At 39.2% G+C, this 9,006-nt stretch overlaps 1 pseudogene; it reads right to left on the bottom strand.

Annotated features, from left to right (window-relative positions):
* Window positions 1-8,209: 8,209 nt before the first annotated feature.
* Window positions 8,210-8,801, bottom strand: Rps29-ps20 (ribosomal protein S29, pseudogene 20; annotated as a pseudogene).
* Between the last annotated feature and the right edge of the window lie 205 nt (window positions 8,802-9,006).

Here is a 9,006-nt window from a genome sequence, read left to right on the forward strand (position 1 = left end):
TCATTCTATCTCTCCAGTAAGTAGAAACCTGTTCTTGTGAGAAAATTCCCATATCTGAGTCACTAAGAACCATGACTAAACCACTTGCAAGCTGTTTTCTTGGCCATTGTCTTCAGTTCATATTTATGGTTTATCATTGTGGCTACACCTTCTCCTTGCCCCAGAATGTCCCTGAGCTCCCAGTCACTAATCTTGACTGTTTAACAGCTAATTAGTCTTTAAAACAATATCACGTCAACATTTGTTGAGTACCTCTTACTGTCGATATTATATTCACTATCTCTGCCTCCATGATATCGCTGATCAACTTTTCTTACCTGTTTTTACATAAGAAAAATGTTTCTGATTCCTAACCTGACTAGAAGGCTGAGGAGACAGAATTTGACGGGTGTCTGGAATGAAGACCCAAGCTCATCCATTTTGCTAAACTGCCTCTGCCTGGGAACAGGTGGGTCATATTCTCTTGAATCACCGTTAGTATTATTATCTTCATCTCCAGACTCTGAGTGACCAAAATAATACCTGAGTCAAGACTGACTCAGAAAACTTTCTTCTACTCTGTTCTGAAGTTACACTTACTGCTTTCAAAACCACACACTTTCCTGGTAAACACTCAAGCTCCTACCTGCATCCCTTGAAGTGCCTCATAACAAGATCCCTTGATACTGCGTCTGATTGCTGAATCGTGGGCTCAGGCACTTTTCTTCTCTTCTGTTGTTCACACTCTGCAGCTGCCCCCTCCACTTGCCAATGGAATGATTCATGTCTCCATCTTCTCTTCAGCAGGTTTCAATTGTCCCTAAGGATGTTTACAGAATTTGAAGTATCAGCCCAAATGCCAGCTTTAAATTACAGTGAGGGACGGCGCTTTCAGTCTTTCCAGTGACTCATGTGTGCTGATTGGCACCCCCCTTTCTCCGTGGATAAATCTGCGTGGGAGGTTAAACACATAATTGGGAGGCGGGTTAGCAGAGTGAGAATTGGAACAAGAGAATTTAAGTGGGGTGACTTGCCGAGATAGGATAGCAAAGGTCTAACATGTCATCTTTACGTTTGGGGTTCCGGGGCAGACTCCCTGATGAGGTTCAAACAATTTTAAAGAAATTGCTTAGCGACAATCATTAAATATGGACGTTTTCAAGAAGACTGTGTAGAAAAAAGATACCATTTACCTGATACCTGGCCAAAAACAACGTGGGCAAAACTCCTAAGCCTCTGCATTGTTCTCTCATCCTTTTTGATTTTCATTATGTTTTAGTTGCTAATTAGCATTTCTTTGAATCTTCAAACACTTTGACTTTAGATAAAAGGGATCATACAGCCTGTGGTTTGAATCATATAGTATTAAAATTCAGCTTGCTTTGTGTGTACCTTTCATCAGTATGCAGTAATCCACCATAGCAACATACACCTCAGTTTTGTCCTGTGTTGATCAGTTGCTTAGAACTTGCTGAGGTAAATGACGCAGGTGTTTACACCCGAGCATCTATTTTGCTGCCTTTATGCATATATATCCTAGAGTGGAATCCATGTGTCATATGGTTTGCAAATTTTCAATTTGATTAGAAAATAAGGTATACTCTAAAGTGTCTGTGGCCATTACTGAGCCTTCGTTGAATTGTAATAAACCACCCTTGTACCACATCCTCACCAGCATATAAATTGACAGACTTTAATTTCACAGGTATTGAGTGTGCGTGATGTCATCTCATTTGGGTTCAAATTTACACTTCATAATTTCTAATAAAGCTAAGCATCATTTCATACATTCATCTCACTTATAATTATTCATCTGTAGAGCTCTTGTTTGTGATGTTTCCCTTGGCATTGGTTTGTTTTTCTTTCTTTGGAATTTATTCTTTCTAACCACATTTTGGTACAATTTTTTGTGAGTTTTATATATTGAGAAACTTTTCTCCATTTTGCACATTAACTACACGTTTTAATTAAAATGATGTAATTTTGCTTTCAGACTAGGTTTTTGTGGATGGTAAGGTATCTTTCCACTGTATGGAGAAAAGCTGTCATTCTATCTAGTTTTGCCATTCCTCATCTAAGATTTTCATTGAATGAATCTTGGATTTATTTCTAGTGCTTGATGGGGATATCATCTTAGTTTCTTACCTGTGGATTCCCAGTTGGGCTTGGATAATTAATTAATAAATTCTTCCTTCCAAAATGGACTGTTATAGATTTCAGTCTTTCCCAAAGGTCTTCATCAGAGTAGGCCAGTTTCAGGGCTCTCTACTTGGTGTCACTTGATTGTCCACTTAAAGGACTTTACTTTGATGATAACAGTGTCTGGGGGAGTGCATGGGGCAGGGTACACTCTCCTTCACACAGACTGCTTGCTTTTCTGTTTGAAGTTTTAACGTCAGGTTGTCAAGTACCACAAAGCTCCTGTTGGCATGTTGGTGAGGTATTTCAAATTCCCGATCAGTTTTCAATGTCTGTTTTCCTGTGGTACCACACTCTCTAAGCTGCGGGCACATATATCAAGCTCTCTAAATCTGGGCTGGCTTGGATTTTGTCTTTCAATAAGGTTATACACTGTCCATCACAAAGTTCTTGAAATTTTTATTATTCCTAACCATGTTAGAATTTTGATGTTATGATAAAGGTAGTTTTAAATGTAAATTTCTGAGTTGGGTATTCTGGCTTGTGCTTGCGATCCCCGTAGTCCTAGAACTCAAGCAGGCTGAGGAAGGACTGCCATGCATTTGTAGCCAGCCTATGCTACATAGTAAGTTCCAGGCCAGCCTAGGCTACCAAATTAAGCTATACTTCAAAACAAACAAACAAACAAACAAACAAACAAACAAACAATAAATAAATAAATAAATAAATAAATAATAGATTTCCTGCTTGTTGAAGTTACTTCTTCATTCTGAAGTTTGTATCTTGAAAATATGGCAAGTATAATGACATCTAGAAATACATCATTAATGATATAAAATAATTTATTCATGCTTCTTTTGGACTGTTATACAAAGATTTTATCCATACAACAGTAATGTTCTTCATTCCACTGCAACTTCTTTCTACCTTTTAATGCCTTAATGTAGGCTAAGGTCATGGTTTTAGTCCAACCAAAGCGGGAGCCTCAACAACCACCATTAAGTTCGTTGCATATTTTCCTGTAGGTACTTTGTCAGATTAAGGATGTAGAATTTTATCAATTGGTTTTTTGCAATAAAGATGATTATATCATTGTCTCTTTGCTTCAAGTTATAAGAAAATACACATTAATTGACTTCTTATATAAAAATCCAATGATACATTATGATAATGCCATATATTTTCTATATTATGTTATTCTGGTTCAAATATATATATATATGTATGATGCATGGGCAAGATTAATCATATTTTTTGGATTTTATATCAAAGTTCTGCTAGTGTGAAAAAGCCACCTGGAGATATCACACTGTTCTCTAATCCGATGAGTTTTGTGAGATTGTAATTATATTTTTCTTTAATATCTGAATTCATTTTTCCTTTATTGTTTGCTAGAAATTTTTACCCTCCCCCCTCAAAAAAATCAGCATAAATGAGAATGGTGGCTACACCTAGGCAGTCAGGCAGATTTCTGAGTCTGAGGTGAGGCAGGCTGTTCTTACAGAGCAACTTCTAGGACAGCCAATGCTACACAGAGAAACCCTATCTTAAAAAGACATGAAAGAAAGAGAGAAAGAAAGAAAGAAAGAAAGAAAGGAAGGAAGGAAGGAAGAAAGAAAGAGAAAGAAAGAAAGGAAGGAAGAAAGAAAGAAGGAAAAAAGAAAGAAAGAAAGAAAGGATAGAAAATTGTTAACCAACACCAAATAGACGACATTAGTAAAAAAAGAACTGTGAGAGCTATTTTAGCCTTCTTGTTCGGTTTGTGATGGTTATGCATTTTACATTATACTGATTACATTTCTTATTTTTTCCTAAATTAATTTTGATAAGCCACAATTTTTTCTAGAAATGTATTCCTTTCCCCCAAGCTTCAGCATGTCTGACGTAAAGTTGTTTATAACAGCATCTTCCTGTCTTTGTAACCTTTGGAGCATTGCTGACTTCCTCCCAGTGCTGTGTGAGCCTTTCACCTTTTCAAAATCTGTCTGTGGTGTCTTTGTCCATTCTAGTTGTTCTGTCGGAGTCTTGAGATCTGTTTTATTCTGGTATGTTTCCCAGAAATTTTTCTACACTCTTATAAAACCATTTCCCCTGTCAAGTGATGACATTTGAGATTTGATTTTACATCGGATTCTTGAAAAATAACAATTTTTCTTCCAACTATGTTCAATGTTTCTTAAGTATGAATTTGTGTAGAATCCCACTAGGAGTAGTAATTACAAAGACAGTCCAGCTAGCTGATTAGGAGATGAGATACTCCTTTTTGCGATCTTAAACAATACACACTGGAGTTTCATGAAGTACTTTATTATCTCACCTCGGTAAGTTCTTACTAACAGGTTTTAACCGGCTGTGTTTAAAACCCTCCGAGCCACCTGCCACTTCAGAACAGCGACCGATAGAAAAGCATGAACAACACAACTCTTGCTGCTCCATCCAGAGAAAATGACAACAGAGTGGGATTAGGCTTGAGGGTCACAGAAACCCTTTCCACAGATTTCCTGGTTGTTCATGTGTCCCTGCCTCCACGCACCTGCTAACTCAAGCGAATCGTGTATTGCTGAGCAGACAGGACCCATGTTACCCTGCTTGACTCTACTTCTTCCTCGGCCTGCCTGGAATTTTTCCTTCATCCCTCCCCCCCCACCATATCTATCCTCAAAGAGTGTAATAGACCCCATTAGAGTTTCTGTTAGCTCATGTCTCTCCTTCTTTGAGCAGCACACCTTTTACTCTGCACAAAACTGTCGTCTGGTATTTCGTGAATCCCTTGCTAGGGCTAATCTGAGCAAAATGCCTCTGAACCAAAGCGGAGACTCTCAGATCTTGGCTATTGTACCTCTTTTTTCATAACTTGCATAATGAATGCATATACATCTATGTTCCTCAATATAAGCAAGCACCACTCCCTTACCTAAGGCGAAGGGAACACTGAGGAAGAAAAGGCAGAAATACTGCACAAGCCAGAGGATCAGAGAGTTGGCTGTAAGACTATGTCTCCTAGTAGCATCAGAACTGTGAACTGAACAGAAGGACACCCATATCATGGATGATGGAGAAAGACTACAAGGCCTCAAACCTACACAACTACAGGCAACTGAGTAAAGCTTGCAGCCAGAGAGGTTGTCCACCCCAGGCACATCAATTGCTCCAGTGCCAAACAGGTCCAGTCCTGACACCTTACATACATTTTTTTTTTCCTTTTAGAATGTTTATATCATACATTGCCTTTCTGAAAGGAAGATCAAGATTAGGCTTGGTTACTGCCCTTCCCTCTCTCCCAAATCACTTTGATTATGTCATAATGTTATATCATTGCTCAATATCCATGGATGTGCGTGTGTGTGTGTGTGTGTGTGTGTGTGTGTGTGTGTGTGTGATACTACATGTAGCAATGTTTCCTTTCCCCCTTCCTTTCCTGAATCACCCCCCACACCCCCTTTTTTCTCTGTGCCTGTTAATCAGGCACGGATTTTATCTTACAAAGCCTTAAAACTCCTCACAGCAAACACATCATTGCTCTGTGGGTGTGTCCGCCATCCCACAGCTCACTGTGATCTGCCCTTTCTCTGCTAAGGTTCCTTTGCTGTTTGTATAGCCACCTTGAACCCTGCACGTTTCCTCCTCTCTCTGCTGTGCGATTCCTAAATGCTCCTCCACCTCTTTCCACTGTAGGAGTCCCCTATCCAGGGTCTGCTCCATTCTTAGTTTTAAGCTATGGCAACCTAGGAAACGATTTTCTTCCCCATCAGTGTAGAAGTTCATTACCACATTGCGGACCAAGGACCTGCTACAGCAGCTGTTCAGGATAAGTCCTCAGGTTCTGGCTTTTAGAAGGTCTCTTCTTTCCTGGCAATTCTTTCCCTTTTTTTCCCCTTCAGTCTGTTATCAGGGAATTCTAGTCACTGAAGAGGCTTTCTGGGATCTCTTTTCTAGCTCTCTAGTTTCCCAGTTTCCTACTTTTCTCCAGTACTTGGGATCCAACCTGAGGTCTTAAATGTAATTCCTGATGATCTGAAAATTTCACTTTGTGGCCTCTTTACCACTTGTGGGTTTTTTAAGTGAGTTTTGGAGCATTCTTATATTTATCTTTTTGCAATTTCCCATGATTCTTGCTTTGTTATATACTGAGTGTCCCTTTTTTATTTTTATAGAATATTGTTTTTAATTCATGGATTAATACTTTCTCTTAGACTCGTAACCTTATTAATTATAACAATATTTTGTGGAGAAGTATGAACCAAATCATGAATGTACGTAATGAGTGATAACAGAAGTTTCTCTCGGGGAGAAATATGTTTATAGACAAAGAACTAAAGAGTTTTGTGCGGTTGTAGGTTGTGTAGGTGGTGTGAGAGTTGTTTCACTAGTTGTCCCAATTATGGTGATTAAGGAAGAATTCAACGGCCTTTTGTTGGAAGACATCCCCCACATTTCCTCTTGGACGAATGCTATTTTCCAAACATTCACTGAAAATCCTGTGTTGAACTTCCACAACTTTCTTGCAAATCGTGTGTGTGTGTGTGTGTGTGTGTGTGTGTGTGTGTGTGTGTGTGATCTCATTTTCATCCATTTTAAATTCATTTTCTATCATCACAAGACAGGCCCTTTCTTCCATGTTACAAAACTTTAATAAATAAAAATGATGGTACCGGAGTTTTGTATGCCAGCAAAAGGCATCAGAAATTTTAGCTTATTTTGTGGCAGGGACCCATTGTCAATAAGAAATAGACCTTTTACTGGAAAAACTAATGAAGTAAAATATCTTGAGTCTAAAGAAAGCTGATTGCACTTAAATACAGATATTAAGCTATTAGACAATATTTACATTGTGGTAATGAGTGTAGTTTCCAAAATGCACATTATATAACACCTAGGGAAAGTCTAATAACATCTTTGGTTTTGCTTTAGAAAAGAATCCAAACAACCTTTTATGATACCTGCAAATTCAATGTAATAAGAAAATAACTCTAATTTCCCTGATGAAAAGGGCACAGATTTCTTGCCTCTGTTCTCAAAAGAAGAAAATGCCAAACCGCAGTTAGAATTTTATGAAAATAATGATATATTGTCCGAGTTCATAAGTCACTGAGTCAGATCCATGAACACTGGAGAGAGGAAAAAAGAAGAGAAACTAACTTTGTTACAGACAGGCAAAACTCAAGAAAATCTTACCACTTCTCTCCCCCAACCCTGTTCCTCTGCTTTGAGTTGAGAAATGAGATTTAGTTCAATCCTCAGCAGGATGTTTTGCAGACGTTGGAAGAAACTCAACTTTCTCTATCTGGTTTCAGGCCACAAGCACAATAGTAGTTCTATGTTTCTGGCAGGGACATTGTATGAACCATCAGGAGACTTGGTTTTCATCACGTAAGTGCAATTCTATTTCCACCGACCTCCTAGTTACATCACCTACTGCAGAGACGAGTGAAAGAGATGAGTAGACACCTATGAGATTATCTGTAAGCATGTCTCATACTGGCTAAACTTTCAAGGTGCTGTGTACTTTGGCCCTTTTTAGGGAAGCCAGCATCTGCACCATACATTATTTATTGACTAATACAGCATTTAGTATTTCCTGAAGAGTTTAGAACTCTTAGAGTGGTCTTGACTCTAGTAAAGAAAATGGAATGAAGGGGACATGGTCAGTAGGTAAGAAACAAAGAATAAACAAAATGAGTCTAAGTCTGTATTAGTGGCCCTAACAGGCAACATTCCAGAGACACGCACATACAAAACAAAACAAAACAAAACAAAACATCTCGAATTCAACATACTACATGATTTTAGGTTAAACATTTAATTCAAATTGAAATATGCTTACTAACAACCAAACAGAATGAAAATATCTTAATAAACTAATTAGCAGTTAATTGTGCTCTGGAAAATATTAAGGAAGACATCTCTGTACATACAGGATTACAAGGTATGAGTGACACTACAAGTTGAAAAATATGTTTCATTTGCGTGAAGGATATATTAATTATTAAGGTATTCTTAAGAATATGATTTCAGGGGAGCCATAGATTTAGTTCTCTGGGCCGAATACATCAACAACTACAATTTGTTCTTTTATTTTTCTTGTCTCAAGTTTATTTGTAAAAACAGCATAGGACACTGGTCATCTGCACATAGTGTAGGTAGGTGTGTCACAACTGTCCGTCTGTCTTCACACTGGCAGGAGCCTCTTCTATGGGGCCCTCACAGGGGCCTGGGCACCCTTGGGAGCCTGGGCTGGAACTGAAGCCTGGGCCTTAGCTGGAACTTTGGCCTCTGCCTTGGTTTGAACCTTGGGCTTTGGTTGGCAGAGCCTACGACCCTTGGCCATGTAGCTTCGAATCTTCTTCCCAAGCTTGGGGTGAGTGATGAAAGCCAGACGGCTGAGTTTGCGGCTGGAGCCTTTGGGCATCTTGGGCTTGACGGCCTGAGGCTTCACGAGGGCCTTGATGGCCTCTGCTCGTGCACTCACTGCCTTGGCATTGTTGGCCTGCATCTCCTTCAGGCCTTTCTTGTTGTGCTTCTTGGCAAAGCGCATGTTCCTCAGAAACTTGGGGTCGACCCCCAACAGAGATTCGTATCTTTGTGACCGGGGTTTCTTGATGCCATTTCTGTGCCATTTGCAGGACTGGTTGTGTGTGGTGTGGTTCTTGGACTTGGTCATGTCTGCATGGTAAGCCGCGGCTCCTGCAGTGCCTGGGACCGGAAGAGAAAAATACAATTTGTTTTTGATTTGTGTAGTGCCGTCCTTGAGTCTTGGTTTCCAACTCTTTGAGGGAGGATAAACTGCTATGAAGTTTGTTCTATTTGGGGAAAATGTATGCAGTTGCCTTGTAATCTACATATGTTCCCTTATCTCATCACTTTTATGAGTCAAAGAGTCAAGAAAGT

Source organism: Rattus norvegicus, chromosome 4 (assembly GCF_021556685.1).
Source record: "Rattus norvegicus strain SHRSP/BbbUtx chromosome 4, alternate assembly SHRSP_T2T, whole genome shotgun sequence".
Classification (NCBI taxonomy): domain Eukaryota; kingdom Metazoa; phylum Chordata; class Mammalia; order Rodentia; family Muridae; genus Rattus; species Rattus norvegicus.